Source organism: Schistocerca nitens, chromosome 3, assembly GCF_023898315.1.
Source record: "Schistocerca nitens isolate TAMUIC-IGC-003100 chromosome 3, iqSchNite1.1, whole genome shotgun sequence".
In the NCBI taxonomy this organism is placed as follows: domain Eukaryota; kingdom Metazoa; phylum Arthropoda; class Insecta; order Orthoptera; family Acrididae; genus Schistocerca; species Schistocerca nitens.
Window position 1 is genome coordinate 661,800,120 of NC_064616.1, and position 18,706 is coordinate 661,818,825.

The following is an 18,706-nucleotide window of genomic DNA, read 5'->3' on the forward strand; positions in this document are numbered from 1 at the left end:
ACATTATCCCTTAATCACGACAATTCCAGCTTGTGCTCCGTCCCGAATGATTCCGTAGTGTTGACGTGACTTTAACCCTTAATCTTGTTTTCGAACTTTTGGTATCTCTCGCAATATGCAATGCTTTTCTAGACTGTGTTGTACAAAGACAACTTACCATGCCAGTGCCGAAACCCAGAGATACACTTAATCACCAAAACAAAGCATGGTGGCCGGCCGGAGTGGCCATGCGGTTCTAGGCGCTACAGTCCGGAACCGCGCGACCGCTACGGCGCAGGTTCGAATCCTGCCTCGGGCATGGATGTGTGTGATGTCCCTAGGTTAGTTAGGCTTAAGTAGTTCTAAGTTCTAGGGGACTGATGACCACAGCAGTTAAGTCCCATAGTGCTCAGAGCCATTTGAACCATTTGAACAAAGCATGGTGCACATCGTATTTACTGAAATAACCGACGAAAAATGTACGTATAAAGAAAATCAGAGTTTCTAAACAGACTATGCTTCATCATGGGTCTCTGCCAGCTTTACTAGCTACATTTCCTGCTTAGCAGTTCTTCACTTGAAACTCAAAGGATGTTTGCTGTGCTGCTCTTCACTTGAAAAAGAATGTTTCAATTATCATTACTGCTAGGTTATTGAATGCTATCAGACACGATCCTTCACACAGAGCGAGGTTGCGCAGTGGTTAGCACACTGGAATCGTATTCGGGAGGACGACGGTTCAGTCCCGTCTCCGGCCATCATGATTTAGGTTTTCCGTGATTTCCCTAAATCCTTTCAGGCAAATGCCGGATTGGTTCCTTTGAAAGGGCACGGCCGATTTTCTTCCCCTTCCTTCCCTAACCCGAGCTTGCGCTCCGTCTCTAATGACCTCGTTGTCGACGGGACTTAAAACACTAATCTCCTCTTCCTCCACGATCCTTCACATCTCTGACAGTCTCTCTCTCTCTCTCTCTCTCTCTCTCTCTCTCTCTGCCTGTCTCAAAGTAGTGTCGTATGATGTCCTAGGTAAAACTTTCTTCCATCATTCATAAATTTTCATCTTGGGATCGCATGTAACATGCTAGCGGACACGTTTACAGATTTTGTCTCCAATTGATAAAGGAGTGTCGTGTCTCAGCAGTTCCACATTAACAAAATGACCAAATTCTTCTTTCGGTTTTGTAACTTTTCAGCATTGTAGAGTACTGTTCTGGCAGGATTAGTGCTTACAGCATCTAATTAGCGTTGCGTGAGAAGTTTTGAACCTGGATTTCGCTCACACACCATGTACCCGCGTTTCTCTCATGTTCCCTTGTAACTAAGGGTCGGCGCAGCTTGTTGAGAGCTTGTTCTCTCTGCCGAAGTTGGCCAACGTCCGTCCTGCGAAAGCACGAGTACGTAGTACCGGCACAGCCTTGTTTCGCTGGCACGTTCCACATATTGCCTTTAATTTTAACAGGGCAGCCGTAACAGCTGCAGTGCGTTGCCAGTGCCTGCTTCGCTCACCTGATATTCCGTCTCCAGCAAAATCTGCACGCACTCTGCTACAAGGTATTGCTAGGCATATTGACGCCAAAAATGAACTGTAATTTTCCATGAAATTTAACTTCGCTGACATAGTTGATCCTGTGAAGTCAACTACAATTCAAAGCGAAGGGCTGTTAATGATCATTTTTGTTACAGACCAGAGTTTCTTTGTTTCAAGTTTGGAGATAGTTTGAGCAGCTGATAAACTCCAAACAAGTAAACTTCTGTCTGCAAAAAACATTAAGATTCTACACTTAACGTTGCACAGCTACGCCCTATACTTTTCGTTCTTCTCTTTTTACGAGATTTGGCGCCTTTACTGAGAAGTTTCTGGTTCCTGTTTCATACATGAGCAGATTGCTGATTGGTATTTTGGAAGTATTCACCGCCAAATTTGTGCTGTTCACAGTATCTTACATCAATTTAAGATTTACTAAACTCACTTTCAGAGTATTATCCTTCAAGGAAACCTCCATATTCGGCCATTGAGCTGAATGAGTTATCCTCTGATACCGTAAGGTTAAACAAAATTTCTTTGGATGTGAAGCGTCTTTACTGAGTTCGAGAGGGGTTGAAACTGCGAGAGATCATGAAGATTCAGAATAGAAAATATGTAAGACAGTTGAACTGTTGATACTTGTCGTGACTACAGATACGTGACATACTAATTTGAACAAATTGAAATGGCTCTGAGCACTATGGGACTTAACTGCTGAGGTCATCAGTCCCGTAGAACTCTGAACTACTTAAACCTAACTAACCTAAGAACGTCACACACATCGATGCCCGAGGCAGGATTCGAACGTACGACCGTAGCGGTCGCGCGGTTCCAGTCTGTAGCGCCTAGAACCGCTCGGCCACAACGGCTGGATTTTGAAAAAATGAAATGGCGTCTGGGAGAAAGAGCAAATGAACAATCCGTTCACATTAGTATGGATACCTGCTAGCATCCAGACTGACCAACGTTTTCTGTCCTGAGAGCAGTTAGACGAAGTACATGTGGCTGACCTTGTTGCTCATTCTACGGGTATATGCAGCTATGTCGTCTGCAGTGATCGAGACAGCTACTGAAGCGCACAGAATCGAGAATTCGCACAGCGAACATTACGATCCAAACGGTACCGTTGATATTCAATAGGGGTTAAGATCCGATGATCCTAGAGGCATGGAAACACTTTGAGGTCCCGATAGAGTTGTTCTGACGATGTTTTACAAAAAAACCATACGGGTCAATATGATCCACAACACTATAATCCTGACCAAATTTGTTACGCGTGGCCACCACGTTAATTAACAGTATTAGAATACGCCGCCAAAACCAGTTCTCAGACCGCAAGCTGCCACTCGGCCACGTATTTTCGCAGTAGTGGATGCAGTATTTGTTTTCCATTGTTTCACACCACACTGTTCTCTGAAGGGAAAAAAGTGAATCACCGTAAATTCTGTCAATTGTCAGTGAGAAGCAGGTCCAGTTTCCATACTATCGAATAATGACAAGAATTCTCCGTTAAAGCACTGTCGTTAGCATGGCTGCAGATACTATCCCTCTGCTCCGTTTTACTACAGCAGTTTGCAGTACACAGGCACGCGAACAGTTCACAATATTCGTCATTTCAGACATACTTGGCCCTTAATCCTAAATCCAACGATCGTTCCTTTTCGCAGTTCCAATAAATCTTTCTTTTTACTCATGACAGCACTGCGCGAATTTCCAATTCCCCATAGAAGAGCGCTCCGGTAGCGACTTCTACCACTGTTCGCCAATTGAGTTACAATTAATCATACAGCGCAGATGAAAAAGGGAAAATATCTACATCGGAGTTCCAATAATACAATTTTCTTCTATTATTGACTGTGATTTTTGTTTTGTTTTTTTTCCCAACCTTTTCTACACGTATATTGTGTGAATATTCTGTCTTCGGAATAACATTGACGTACAGAATATCAAAATACAAACATGCCAAGTACGATCGGCGTAATATTTGTACAGACATGTTTTAGATACACAACTAAGTATCTCGAAAACGAAAACAGTGTTCTGGGTGGAAAGTTAATGCTAGTGAAGGGGGCATCTGTTTGTGCTACAAATGGCCACTATCTACCCAACCCTCCTTCGTGGGGGGTTAAACTTCGTATTTTCAAATTGGAGTCCCCTTTCTTACTGCGTATTCGGACACAACGCAAAAAATACGTACCGTTTACGCAAACCATTGTTTTCCATTCGTGACAGTTGGCTCTGTAATCGGCAAGTAGCAAGTGTGCCGGTTTTTGCAATTAAGAAACGGCCCTTCTGATTCTACATTTCATTTGCGATGTTAGAATGATCATTTGTGTTCTAACGGTTATTATTTATGTTCTAAATTTACTAAAGTGTTGCAAATTTGATTGCACGGTACAATATCTTTAGCCATTGCAATGTCTGGTACGTTGCTGTGGTCCGGAAACAAAGACGTGGAGCTAATAGTTTTCTGTTCCCATTAGGATGCTTGATATCTCCGACTCCCTCTGCCTCTAAACATTGGGTTTCTTGATGTCGCTGAGTGCCCTTGCCTCTTACCAGTGGTGTGCTTGATTTCGGTGAGTGTCCATACGATGGTTGTGGTTTGCATTCCCCCTCCCACGCCCGAGTTCCCGGGTTCGATTCCCGGCGGGGTCAGGGATTTTCTCTGCCTCGTGTTGACTGGGCGTTGTGTGATGTCCTTAGGTTAGTTAGGTTTAAGTAGTTCTAAGTTCTAGGGGACTGATGACCATAGATGTTAAGTCCCATAGTGCTCAGAGCCATTTGAACTTTTTTTTTGCATTCCCCCGGTAGCCGCGTAGCGACCAGATGGAAACACACATCGAAATAAATCACTCTGGTGGCAGGGTTCGATGGCGGCCACCGAATTCAAGCATTCTGATGATTTGATGATTTACCGCACTCAATCCCATAGGAAACAGAAAACTACGTTACCATATAAGTAGCTTGTTTGCCAGAAATATCAATGTTTAGCCATATTATTTGTACTGTTCAATCACATTTGCAACACTCAAGTAACATTTGAAAATTAATATCAACCGTTAGAATACAAAAGGTTTACATTTATAGCGTAAACGAAATGTAGCATCAGATTTGTAGATTCTTCATTGCAAAAACAGGCACAGCTTATACTGTCGATTACAGCGCTATCTACAACGGATGGGAAACAATGGTGTGAGTAAACCATACGTACTTTTTGGCGTAGAATCCGAATATGCAATAAAAATGGGGGGGTTCACATTTCGAAACACGAAGTTAACACAGGAGGTGGACAGTTGTAGCACAGACAGATAGTCCCTTTACTAATATCACCTTTTCACCTAGAACATTTTTTCGTACGGTGCATAGTTGTCGGAAGTTAAAACAAACACTGGGTACAAAAGAAGCAAGATGTAAGCAGCCGTGACGATTTGTCGATTAATTCACAAAAAATATGATGAAAATTTGGTGTAATCACGTTAGCATACAATTATTTATTGCTGAAATAAAATATTCAACAAAACGATTTATCATGACATTCCAGACAATGTTTCCTCTCTAATTAACCTTCCCCCAACATCATTGAAATCTGTTCTAAATTTGTCAGAAGTTGTAGCAACTGCAGATTGTTTGAGGCCTTCAACGTATAGGCAACATTATAAGTTTGTACTGGCTGTATTGGTGTATCCAAAGGCCGTCCAATAAAATAAAAAGAAAAAAAACTTCCTCAAATCCGAGCAGGTCTATACGTTTAAGACAGAGGGAGTGGTTCAGTAGAGGGAAGAAAAAACGCAGGGTCCAACGAGATGCTCGCAGAACCTTACCATGAGACAATTAGACGAACCCTGATAGGAAACTCAGAAAACCAAAATTCGAGAGTTTGTACACAGTGCAGTTTAAATATCTCATTGACGTATACGGTCGTAACTGAATTTGCAGTCTATCATAACTGCAAAGAATAAAATGAATAAAAGTCTCTTTCTTTTTCAGAGAAGATAAAACAGGAGCACGGGGTATTAGCAGAAGTCTTGCTTGGTGCCCCGCAGTGCTAAAGATGTAGCAGGCGGAGTAGTTACCCCTGTTGGTGGCTGTCGCAAGGGCGTGTTCCCGTCTCTTGTTTCGTTTCTTTTCTGGCAGCGGGGCTGAGACTGAGAGATACGGGGCGTATGTTTAAGCCCGGCCCACCTGTGTCAGCAGTTCTGTAGAGCCGTCACGTATTTTAAGTTTATGCGGCGATGTAGACTTGGGCGCAGCGCGGCTCGGGTCGAGCAGCGGTAATAAAAAATAGTAGCACTGCGAGCTGCACGCGGAACCTTCTACTGCCCTACGTAGACGTATCAACGCACTGAACAAAAGAGTCGCTCACTTGATCGTTATTTCTTGGACGTTGTCGTGAAAACTGTCTCTGTTTCTTTGCTGTTTATCGCTGAAAAATGAATTTTGCTTTTACCGTAGTTCATTTATCTCGTACAAAGAGTGGGAGTAGCAGTGTGGAGATCGCACGGATTCCGAAAACAAGAGTTAATAATACGCTTGTAAGCTGTGTAGTTTATTAAATATTTTATTTAGTGAGTACAAGATACACCATCCATATTGTTAAGCTGCTCAGGCTTTTTAATTTAGCATATGTAATAAGCTCCTCATTAAAATTGTCGCCAACTGCGCAGAAAAACATCGGGTTTTAATTAGGCAAAGGAAAAAGAAGGCTGTGAGGATACAGTATTCACTTCCTCGTGTGAAATAATACGGTAACTACTGTAAATTAAACTTGAAATAGTTTAATCTGACAGTTAATATACCGTAGCAGTGCCAAACAATGCAAACAGCGAACCGCTGAATTCTGTCAGCGAGTACAGCGAGCAATTCGAGATTGGCCACGGAGTAAGGTAGAAGCTAGTTGCCTGCATTGCTTATCTTATTGGTAGAAAAATGTTAAATTTTGATGATTTACATTGTACCAGGGTATTATCAACATTTCTACATATGTAATGTCTGATCTTTCGGTCATGTCCGAAAGGACAGATATCACTTTGATGCTGCAGCCACTATGAATCAAGACACGAAGGAATTAATGACATCAACTCCCTCTGGGCATTGATATAAATCACTGTGCAAGTTGAAAATTTGTACCTAACCAGTATTCGAACCCGGGTTTCTTGCTTACTTTTTCTCTTTATCATTTGCCATTGCAATGATAGTGCTGTGAAAATTTTAAAGTATGTGGAAAGTAGGTGTCAGAAGATGAGAAATGCTAACAAAGCGTTGCATTTTACTGATTTAAAGAACTATCTGCAAATATTGCCAGCTCAGTATAGTCACTTGAAACTGTAACTTCAGAAAAAAAGCTTACGTATATTGCTTTAGTCGTGTCCTAAATTTACAGTATTGTGGTGAATACACAACTTTTCGCATTAAGGAAAAAATTTGGTTTGCATTAGGTTCTAACACAGCCCCTATAATACTGTGCTGCAACAGCTAATCGACTTTAAATAAATACTAAGTCCCTCAGATTCCTGAATATACCTAAGCCTACAAAAAAAAAGGAGAAACTAATACCACCGCCACTTTTACCTTAAACTTACGAGGAAGCACCAAAAAAAGATGCACCACTTCAGGCATGGGCCTCTGTCAATAAGACCCCAATAACATCTACCAAACACAGGAAAGGAGGATACAAGGGAGGTATTTTATATTTTTGTATTTATTTTTATTTTTTAAAAAATATCTCCGTCACTCTAGCAGGTCCTCGAAAAGATTGGCAATCGCCTTCAACATCGATAGGGTGAAAACCCGCGTGATGGCGATGCATCAGTAGATTATCGATGCACGTCTTCTCGCAGATGTGTCGAATTACCGCTGAGAGGATCGAATCTGTAAAATGGTAGAAGGAACTTACGTTAACTGGTCCTGGCGTGGATGATCCAGCTGCGAGAGGGATTGTGGAAAGCACTGCAGAAAGAGTTCGAGAAATGTTGATGATACTTAAGGTTCTTGACAACTGCACAATGTCGGTCGTTAAGGTATTACCAGAAATCAAGGGCTCATTTGTCACCACCACCAAACAGGTAGTGGACAGTGTAGCGGCTAATCTAAACCACTGAGTGAGTCTTCGCCCGCGCAACGTAGTCCGCGTCCGAGAAGAGAAGCGTTTGTGCGGTGACACTGTTAGGAGTCGTGCGTCCATACGATGAGCACCAACATCTGGTGGATCAAACGTCAAACATCGCTCGTTCACCTCAGACAAGGCAACATGCGCACCACACGTGGTACATAACGGCAATGTCGCCAGACGTATCCGGTGTAGACGCGACTGGCATACCTGCTTCCCATTAACCGTCACTTACTCCGTGGATTGGACATCTGACGCAAGAGTAGGGGTGTGCACTGGCCCCCACAAGGCATTCCACGGGACGAGGGACGAGGGGTGTTTTGCTTTTTTTTTCAATCACATTCGGTGGAAGCTGTGATTGCAGTAAGGCATACACTATCTTGGTCTTCGGTAGCCGCGGAGGGAGAAGCGCGGTCCGGATGTAACTGTATTCAAGAAAGAAATAGCTCAAGTAGAAAAGGGGCGCTGGGACGTCTGTCAGCGGCACTGCGGGAACGATCGAGCTCATGGTAAGGGCCCTTATCAAGAATCTGGTGAGGCAAATCGGTGTACATTGCCACATCTTGACATGCGTGCTTACACAGAGAGGGCTGTTGCTCGATGTTGGGCATGACAAAGATTGCCTCGTTTGCCCTATGGGAGAGTTAGGGACCCATAGCTGACTTAAAATAACATACCTTCACTCACAAAGGAACCGAATGCGGCAAAAATTCGTCTGGCCATTGACGGCGGGATGGGTAAAGTCTGCGCCACGTGGGGGATTCACGACGCGACACGAACGTTAGCATACTGTGTCCGTTGAAGCATGTCCAGGGTTCGGAGTCGATGACTTATGAGCTGCCCCCGTAACCGACATAATAAGTGCCTGCTGCTAAGTGCCACAGATCGCCGCAAGTCGGCCGTAAAATCAGTGCCCAGAGTGTAACCGTGTCGTACACCCGCAGGGCAGCCCATGACCTACAATCAGATTTGCGAATGTTAATGACGCTGCCTGAAGGAGCGTCGTAGGACTCCACCCAATCCGTTGCTACTTGAACATCGTTGCCGTTGCGCAGGAGACGGACCAGGTCCTCCGCCTAAGTCTTGCAACAAAATGTGTGGCCTGTAAGAGTCGTTCCGATGAGGTACTGGTGGAGGCTGCAAAGTAACAGTTCCATGGCGAGAGCGTACAGGATCGCGGGAAGAGGGCTTCCTCGCCGTACCGGTGTTTGTACCAGAATAGGCGGCGGGTGTACAGGATATGAGATGTCGCGCCTCGGAGCAGACGCATTGCTATCTCTACGAGGCTGTCTGGAAGTCCCACATTCCGTATTACCGCCACCAAACATAAGTGATCAACCCTATCGAAGGCCTGCCTGAAATCAAGGGAGGCCAAGACCCCCATCATGTGCCGCGCACATGCAAGCACGATCATGAGCAGTATCGACATAACGTAGTCTGGATATTGTGATCGCCTCCTAAAGACACCTGGTCGTGGGAGACCACGAAGCGAGCGATTCTTCAGAGGTGTGCTACAAGAAGCTGGTTAAAAATCTTCTTGTAAAAGTTCAGGAGCGAAAGGGGACAGTAGCCACTGATGCATTAGTGGCAGAACAACTGAGAGAAAATTTGGAATACATTTCACATAAATTTTCTCAGCATGGAGATTTCAATTTACCAGATATAGACTGGGACACTCAGATGTTTAGGACGGGTGGTAGGGACAGAGCATCGAGTGACATTATACTGAGTGCACTATCCGAAAATTACCTCGAACAATTAAACAGAGAACCGACTCGTGGAGATTACATCTTGGACCTACTGATAACAAACAGACCCGAACTTTTCGACTCTGTATGTGCAGAACAGGGAATCAGTGATCATAAGGCCGTTGCAGCATCCCTGAATATGGAAGTTAATAGGAATATAAAAAAAAGGGAGGAAGGTTTATCTGTTTAGCAAGAGTAATACAAGGCAGATTTCAGACTACCTAACAGATCAAAACGAAAATTTCTGTTCCGACACTGACAATGTTTTTATGGAAAAAGGTCAAGGCAATCGTAAAATGCGTTTTAGACAGGTACGTGCCGAGTAAAACTGTGAGGGACGGGAAAAACCCACCGTGGTACAACAACAAAGTTAGGAAACTACTGCGAAAGCAAAGAGAGCTTCACTCCAAGTTTAAACGCAGCCAAAACCTCTCAGACAAACAGAAGCTAAACGATGTCAAAGTTAGCGTAAGGAGGGCTATGCGTGAAGCGTTCAGTGAATTCGAAAGTAAAATTCTATGTACCGACTTGACAGAAAATCCTAGGAAGTTCTGGTCTTACGTTAAATCAGTAAGTGGCTCGAAACAGCATATCCAGACACTCCGGGATGATGATGGCATTGAAACAGAGGATGACACGCGTAAAGCTGAAATACTAAACACCTTTTTCCAAAGCAGTTTCACAGAGGAAGACCGCACTGCAGTTCCTTCTCTAAATCCTCGCACAAACGAAAAAATGGCTGACATCGAAATAAGTGTCCAAGGAATAGAAAAGCAACTGGAATCACTCAACAGAGGAAAGTCCACTGGACCTAACGGGATACGAATTCGATTCTACACAGAGTACGCGAAAGAACTTGCCCCCCTTCTAACAGCCGTGTACCGCAAGTCTCTAGAGGAACGGAGGGTTCCAAATGATTGGAAAAGAGCACAGGTAGTCCCAGTCTTCAAGAAGAGTCGTCGAGCAGATGCGCAAAACTATAGACCTATACCTCTGACGTCGATCTGCTGTAGAATTTTAGAACATGTTTTTTGCTCGAGTATCATGTCGTTTTTGGAAACCCAGAATCTACTATGTAGGAATCAACATGGATTCCGGAAACAGCGATCGTGTGAGACCCAACTCGCTTTATTTGTTCATGAGACCCAGAAAATATTAGATACAGGCTCCCAGGTAGATGCTATTTTTCTTGACTTCCGGAAGGCGTTCGATACAGTTCCGCACTGTCGCCTGATAAACAAAGTAAGAGCCTACGGAATATCAGACCAGCTGTGTGGCTGGATTGAAGAGTTTTTAGCAAACAGAACACAGCATGTTGTTATCAATGGAGAGACGTCTACAGACGTTAAAGTAACCTCTGGCGTGCCACAGGGGAGTGTTATGGGACCATTGCTTTTCAAAAAAAATGGTTCAAATGGCTCTGAGAACTATGGGACTTAACATCTATGGTCATCAGTCCCCTAGAACTTAGAACTACTTAAACCTAACTAACCTAAGGACATCACACACATCCATGCCCGAGGCAGGATTCGAACCTGCGACCGTAGCGGTCGTGCGGTTCCGAACTGAGCGCCTAGAACCGCCATTGCTTTTCACAATATATATAAATGACCTAGTAGATAGTGTCGGAAGTTCCATGCGGCTTTTCGCGGATGATGCTGTAGTATACAGAGAAGTTGCAGCATTAAAAAATTGTAGCGAAATGCAGGAAGATCTGCAGCGGATAGGCACTTGGTGCAGGGAGTGGCAACTGTCCCTTAACATAGACTAATGTAATGTATTGCGAATACATAGAAAGAAGGCTCCTTTATTGTATGATTATATGATAGCGGAACAAACACTGGTAGCAGTTACTTCTGTAAAATATATGGGAGTATGCGTGCGGAACGATTTGAAGTGGAATGATCATATAAAATTAATTGTTGGTAAGGCGGGTACCAGGTTGAGATTCATTGGGAGAGTGCTTAGAAAATGTAGTCCATCAACAAAGGAGGTGGCTTACAAAACACTCGTTCGACCTATACTTGAGTATTGCTCATCAGTGTGGAATCCGTACCAGATCGGGTTGACGGAGGAGATAGAGAAGATCCAAAGAAGAGCGGCGCGTTTCGTCACAGGATTATTTGGTAACCGTGATAGCGTTACGGAGATGTTTAATAAACTCAAGTGGCAGACACTGCAAGAGAGGCGCTCTGCATCGCGGTGTAGCTTGCTCGCCAGGTTTCGAGAGGGTGCGTTTCTGGATGAGGTATCGAATATATTGCTTCCCCCTACTTATACCTCCCGAGGAGATCACGAATGTAAAATTAGAGAGATTAGAGCGCGCACGGAGGCTTTCAGACAGTCGTTCTTCCCGCGAACCATACGCGACTGGAACAGGAAAGGGAGGTAATGACAGTGGCACGTTAAGTGCCCTCCGCCACACACCGTTGGGTGGCTTGCGGAGTGTAAATGTATATGTATATATATGCAAGTTCCACCACTGGTTTACGGACAGAAACGAGCAACCCTTCGAAGGAGAAAGACGCCAGGAAGCTGTACCACAGGGGACATCAGGACAGCATATGTCCGTCCGGGCCGGCGTCAGTAACTGCTGGTAGGTCCTGTAGAACTCTTAACGAAAGCCGTTTGCCTGGTGACAAGTGAGGCGCGCCTGCCATTATAGCTGCAGTGACGTCCTCCTCCATTACGCATGTGGTCAAGTAATTCCATTTGCGTGTCCCGCAATAGCATGCCATAAATACGGTGAGAGATAACCGCGTCCATGGGATGATAATGGTCCACGAACAGTTGGCAGTAGTGAGCATGGACAGCACGTCTGATCTCACATTATGTAGCAACACAGAAACCACCAGGCAAGGCTGCAGCGTGGATCTGCACCTGTAGCTGACGCCGGCGTTCAGCGATGATGTAGTACATCGACTGCCCTTCATGGTCCATTCTATCTATGGGGCATACACAAAAAATCGTCCCTTCGAGGTTCCGCCTTATGAGTGCTGTGATATTTGCCTTCACATTGTTCATTGCTTGCTGACAGGCAGACAAATGCGGCGTTGCGGAACGACAACTCAAAATACTGCATTAAAAGTCTAGTGAGTGCTGCCTGCGGGCGGTGGCCCCTGTGCCGTGACCATTTGGTGCCTCCGTAAGAGCAGGCTTGGCACATAGCAGCTACTAAGAGAGTGCAGTCAGGTAAGCCCTACGCTGCTGGGCGCAAGGGGTCCACGTTGCCTCCAGGAGTTGTCGGCATTCAGACGAATGTAGGGGTGACATGGTCAATTTCCAAGGGCCCCGCCCATTCTATACCACCTGGCAGCGAAGGGTGACAGGGCATATATGGGCCGCATGGTCGGAAAAGCTACGGACCATATTTCAACAGCCCATGTACCCCAAACACGGGAGTGCGAGAAGTAGACATGGTCTATGCAACTGGAGGAGCGGCTGGTATAGTGTGTGAAACCCTCTCTATCGCCATGCGCATGCTCCCACGTGTCCACGAGTCATAGGTTGGTTATGATGGTGGAGAGTGCTGTACAAAGGCATAGTGTGCGCCACGCGGTTTGAGGCGCTATGTCACGGATTGTGCTGCACCTCCCGCCGGAGGTTCGATTCCTCCCTCGGGCATGGGTGTGTGTGTTGTTCTTAGCATAAGTTAGTTTTAAGTAGTGTGTAAGTCTAGGGACCGTTGACCTTAGCAGTTTGGTCCCTTAGGAATTCACACACATTTGAACATAGTGTGACATTTGGTGCTTCGCCGCATGGGTGGAGTTAAAATCCCCACCGAAAACAAAGGCGTCCTGATGTCCAATACAGAGCGGCACGTCCGCATCTGCGATGAAAGTGGACAGTTCAATCGACAACCGGTTCCGGAGAGCGTGTGGATTCTGACCTCATGTAGAGTGAGGGCCATATTACTCGCGTCAGGCAGGAAATCGACGTTTCAGCAATTAAGCCATCATGGAGAAGGACTGCCATGAAACTGCCAGTGGGAGTCGTGAGCGGTGTATCCAAAGGGGCGACGAAATCCGTGACGTACACCTCCTGGAGGAGAGCTAAGTCTACATCTGCTGCGTCCAGTGTATCATGCAACACAGTCATGCTATGGCGCGCACGGATTTTACTGATATTGAGCGTAGCCAGCCGCTATTATTGGGTCTCCACGCATGCCAGGAGAGTGACGTCCGCTCCGGGGGGGGGGGGGGGGGGGGGGGCATCTGGTATGGACCAGCTGCACCATCCATCGCAGTATCCATCGGGACACACCCTATTATGGCACCAGGCGGTGGCACTGTGTCACCCTTTACCTCATCCGGGGGGGAGAGAAAAGCGTAAGGATGCTGTGGAGTGTTGTGACTAGGGTTGTGAGAAGGGGTGGACGGATTTCATCGTTGTGGAGCGGCAGTTTATTAAAATTCCGGCAGGAGACGACGGATAAAGCATGGAGCTGCATGAAAGGTGGAACTTGGATGTAGTGGCGAAGCAAGTTTTCTGGATGGGTGACTAGTGAGTGGGCTTTTGGGTTCTGGGGCTGGGTTTTGCGATTAGCGTATTGGATACGAAGTTATTCTTGGAAGAGAAAAAGATTTGGGGCGTGGAAGAGGTGATATAGGATGCGAGTTGGGGAAGGTAAGCCGATGTGGAAGGTGAGGTGTAGTGGATGTCTTTCCAGGATTTCAAACGACTTGAAGAATTTAGGTAAGATGGAGATAAAAGATAATCAAAAATAATTAAACTTTAAACCCAAATAGGAAATAACCTTTATAACATAGACGACGGATTACAGGTGAGGATTATATCAGAAGGTTGTAGACCCCAGCTGTGACCTGTTAGCAGTTTTATTCAGTTTCTGTCTTTATGTTAGATGGTACGGAGACGTGCATTCCATCTTAATTTTCTGTTGAGTGTAAGTCCTCAATACTTTACTGTGTTAGGGGGATGGGTTGGTTTTAGATGGAGAGATGGAAATCTGGACGACGAAAACGCCGAGTGGTGCGACCAAAGGTGTCTGCTTGGCTTTTTTGTGAATTTACTTGAGTTTCCACGTATTGCACCACTAGACCAGGAGATTCAAATGGCGTTGAAAGTTGACATGGGAGAGTTGAAGGGTGTCATGGGTGGCTAAGTAGTCAGTGTCATCAGTATATTTCAGGAGGTAGATGGGGGTTGATGATTAGAGAATGTTAGCAGTGTACAAGATGTAAAGGCGGGGTGAACGAGCAGAATCTTAGGCATACCTGCAGTGGGCTGAAATAAGCAGAAGCAGGTGTGTTGCTTATGACTTATGTAGAACAGTGGTGAAGGAAGGACACTATGAAGCATACATAGGTAACTGAGAGCTTATAATTTTTTGAGTGTCGTACCCGGTCGAAGGCTTTTTGGATATCAAGGGAGATAAATATGGCAGATTTCCATTTATGTAGTTAATGGGAGATAAAGTGGGTACGTTAAAGGAGTTGGTCATCGATGGAATAGTTGGGACAAAAGCCCCTTTTGTGTTAGGTATGGGTTTCAAGGTGCAGATGGGTTCGTTTGGTAAGGATAGTTTCAAATTTTATTTAGAAGACTGACATCTACATCTACACCTATATCCACATACATACCACGCAAGCCACCGTACGATGCGTAGCGGAGAGTACCCTGTACCATTACTAGTAATTTCGTTTTCTGTTCCACTCGCCAATAGACCGAAGAAGAAACGAATATCTATAAGCCTCTGTGAAGCTCATAGGTCAATAGGATGAGCTCTGAGAGGGTGACTTGTCAGGTTGGACGATGTGTTCTGGGTTTCGCCACAGGCTGTGGGATATTCCTTGAGATGGCAATAGGTAACTGTATCGTGACCAGGCGCAGTGTTTCGTTTTTAAGCGAATGTTTGCGTGATGTCTTCAGCTGTTGTTGGCGTGTTTAGTTCTGTTTGTGGAAGCTGTGTGACTGCTGGAAGTCTCGTTTGAGATGTGGGATAGCAATTGTTGGTACGTTCATACACACTGGGATCGATCGAATAATCAAAACTTTTATCATGTGGGATGGTGAATGTGTCTTTCAGACAGGATGAGATGTGATGGGTTATTGCGAGGTCGTCAAGAAGTGGTCTGTTGTTATGTAGGATGGGATATGTGTGAGTGGGTTGTTTTTGGAGAACTCTGGAATACTTTCCAATACTTTGTAGAGTTTGCAGGTGTTTTGTTCAATTTAGTGCATGTCATGTGCCAATCCAGATTTTCGGCACAAATGCGGCACAGTGATTGTGTGTGTCGTAAAATTTCAGTCTACGTGGGTTAGGAAGTCATGAGAAATGGGGTGATTGCGACAGGTATAGACGGTAGCAATAGTAAGACCCAAATGTGAGTTTTTGGAGAAATATGGCGGGAATGAGGTGCCCAGTTGGATCATTTAGGAGTGGTTGTGAGGTAGTATTGGCAGTAGTAGTTGGTTTTTGCAACATTTTGGGAGGTGGTCATTACTTTGGAGCCATCGCTGACATCCATATTCGTATGGGGTTGTTCGAGATGCTTCTACAGGATGCTTCCTGAGGTAGACCAAAGCCAAATGTTTAAAAGTGGCGTGCGATTCCGAGAATACTCTTACTAAGAAGCGAAGTTCATTAACACTCTGTATACGCAGTGCTTTGTGGAAATTGATTCATGGGTTTGACTTCAGTTCACTTACACTTTCTTCGTCGGTCTAAACAAGGATAGGCTTTTTTATAACTGCTGTGAACATTTGGGTCGGCGTGGAGGCATTGGTTTTTTTTGGCGGAGGGTTCATAAGTATTGTTACTGTGATGTAAACAAGGCTGCCCGCTGCATATTTCGGCCACCACATTGCCGGGTACGCTTCCGTGTAAGATTGGAAACGAAAAAAGTAGGGCTCGTGCAACAGATAATATTAAGGAGGCGAACTGTTCATAATTAATTATGTATTGCACACGACCCATGGTTTTCGTTTTAAATCTTACAAGCGTTTTCATAGCTATTAAAAATTCACAATCACAAATTTTCAGGTCTATCTGTATGGGATTAGGAATCTGTACGGGGCTAGAAGGAATTATTTTATACCTTTTGGTTCAATTTAAAAATTTGGTGTATTAAAACTGATTTTTATTTAACTAATTATTTCCAATACCGAAAGACTGATTGCAAAAGTTTTTCTCCTCATGCAGGTATAGACATGTGATTAGTGATTTTCCGTTTTCTAGGTGAGTGTAGCGGATTAGTGAGTGTGCACATACTCTTAAACAGACACATCGTATCAGATCTTTGAGCTATTCGCTAACTGGAGGTTACAACGTCTAACTGAAGCTAATAAGTTATCCTTGTTTCTGTGAAAACTTGAAGTAGGGGGTTTGTGTTTTATTTATTTATTTTCGTTTATTTATTTTTTCCGTTGTAGTCTGTTACCTATAACTTAAACACAGTCTATATTGATTCTTACACAGACTCATACACAAATTATGCAATAATCATTATTATTGTGTGTGACCTACGACCTATTTACTTTGAACTGATTTCCTTTGTCTTTGTGGAGGCTTTCGGTGGAGGCTGTCAGAAGCCAGCTGTAGGTGGCGTATCAGCTGTTAGCGATGTATCTTTTGCTGTCCAGTGGTCTGATCTCGGAATCATTCTGGAGGAGTGACAAGTTTAGCTGTGTCTCGCGGGTCGAAGCGAGTCTAGCGAACCTTGTTAACACCAATTTGTAAGTATGGCAGTATAGTAAATTGATCCGGATCCGCCAATAAACGACACCTAGTTAATCTTCGGACGAATGCGTCGCATAATTTGGCCCGCGCGACACATCGTTACTGAGCGCGTGGATTCCGGCCACGGACAGGCGCGAGACCAAGCGGTACATCACATCAAAGGGGACAAAGGAAGGGACTTTTCCGTCGTAGCGAGTGGCGGCTTGTAGTTAAAATTAGTGGGAGTGCTGCTTCAGAAAAAATTTAGCCATTCATTTAAAGTGTGTAAAACCAAACAAATATGTATAGAAAGCAACATTATTCACAAACTTGATAAAACCATAAAAGAACAAAATCAAACACATTTTACTTACTTCATCCTAAATTGTTACAGTTCAAGCTTAATATATTCATTTGAAATCAAACACGTTCTTCTTATTGTAAATTGCGCAGAAAAGATCAATAATTTTCAGCTTGATCCCTTGATGACAGCCGGCCACAGTGGCCGTGCGGTTCTAGGCGCTGCAGTCTGGAACCGAGCGCCCGCTACGGTCGCAGGTTCGAATCCTGCCTCGGGCATGGATGTGTGTGATGTCCTTAGGTTAGTTAGGTTTAATCAGTTCTAAGTTCTAGGCGACTGATGACCTCAGAAGTTAAGTCGCATAGTGCTCAGAGCCATTTGAACCATTTGAACCTTGATGACAACTGATGGAATTTTTCTCTATTGGAAGCACTTCAAGCGAATTTAGTCTTTCCGAATTCATGGTTCTTCTCAGTGTTGAGAAGCAGCATTCTGCTTCTGATGCAGTCATAGGAACTGTCAACCTCTTTTTATCAGTTCTGTAATTTGGCTAAGGACACCTTCGAGATCATTTTCCAAGACAAATTTCAGCAGCTCGATTAACCCGCAATATTCATGAATATCAGACCTACAATAGAACATTTTTAGTTCATTTTCAAGCTTTTCTTTGCCAATCACTGGATATGTTTCAGTGGCCAGTACTATTTTTCTGTAGCATGTTCGTTCTTAAGACTAGTGGAGCATTTCTTGTTGAACAATTTAGCTGGTAGTAAGCGTTTAGTGGGACAATATCTATCCATCACATAAACACATATACAGTCACCTGCCATGAGTGTCTTTGAAGGAAGAACATAGTACGTTGAGTTTTATAATCAAAGATAGCAGTTTTGAAATTTGATATACATTCATCAACATTAAACATATTAATTTCTCGGGATTGCATTTGGTACTAATTTATATCGACAAGAGGCATAATCTGATAAAGGAGCCCCACCCTAACCTTGAAATTATCATCATTCAGGTATTTCAAAATTCCTACTGTTTCTTCAGTGGCATCATCTGCATTTGATGTTAACTAAATTTCACTAAGCCGGTTTTTTGAAGGTTGTGAATTTTCATGAGCTCTATTTATAGTCGTATGTTGAATTTGCACCTAGCAGAGAAGGGATGTGGAATATTGACGTCCATATGCTTCTTGAAAGTTGACACACGTTGCAGAGATCTTGGGAAGAGTGTTGGAATAGACAGAATGTTAGAGAAAATACTCTTTCATTACGAGTAATACTTGCTGCATTCTCATTATTAATTAAGTTTATCTACACAACACTGAATGAAAAGTGCGTTACTGTAAACTGTTTTTATTTCT

The 18,706-nt window shown here is 44.1% G+C and overlaps 1 protein-coding gene and 1 pseudogene across 5 annotated transcripts in view; one reads left to right on the top strand and one right to left on the bottom strand.

The window, feature by feature from the left end:
• Positions 1-18,706, top strand: part of LOC126248622 (protein O-linked-mannose beta-1,2-N-acetylglucosaminyltransferase 1-like) — a 2,277,756-nt gene that overhangs the window by 1,088,230 nt on the left and 1,170,820 nt on the right. The gene's annotated exons all lie outside the window — the stretch shown is intronic.
• Positions 1,298-18,528, bottom strand: LOC126249382 (uncharacterized; annotated as a pseudogene).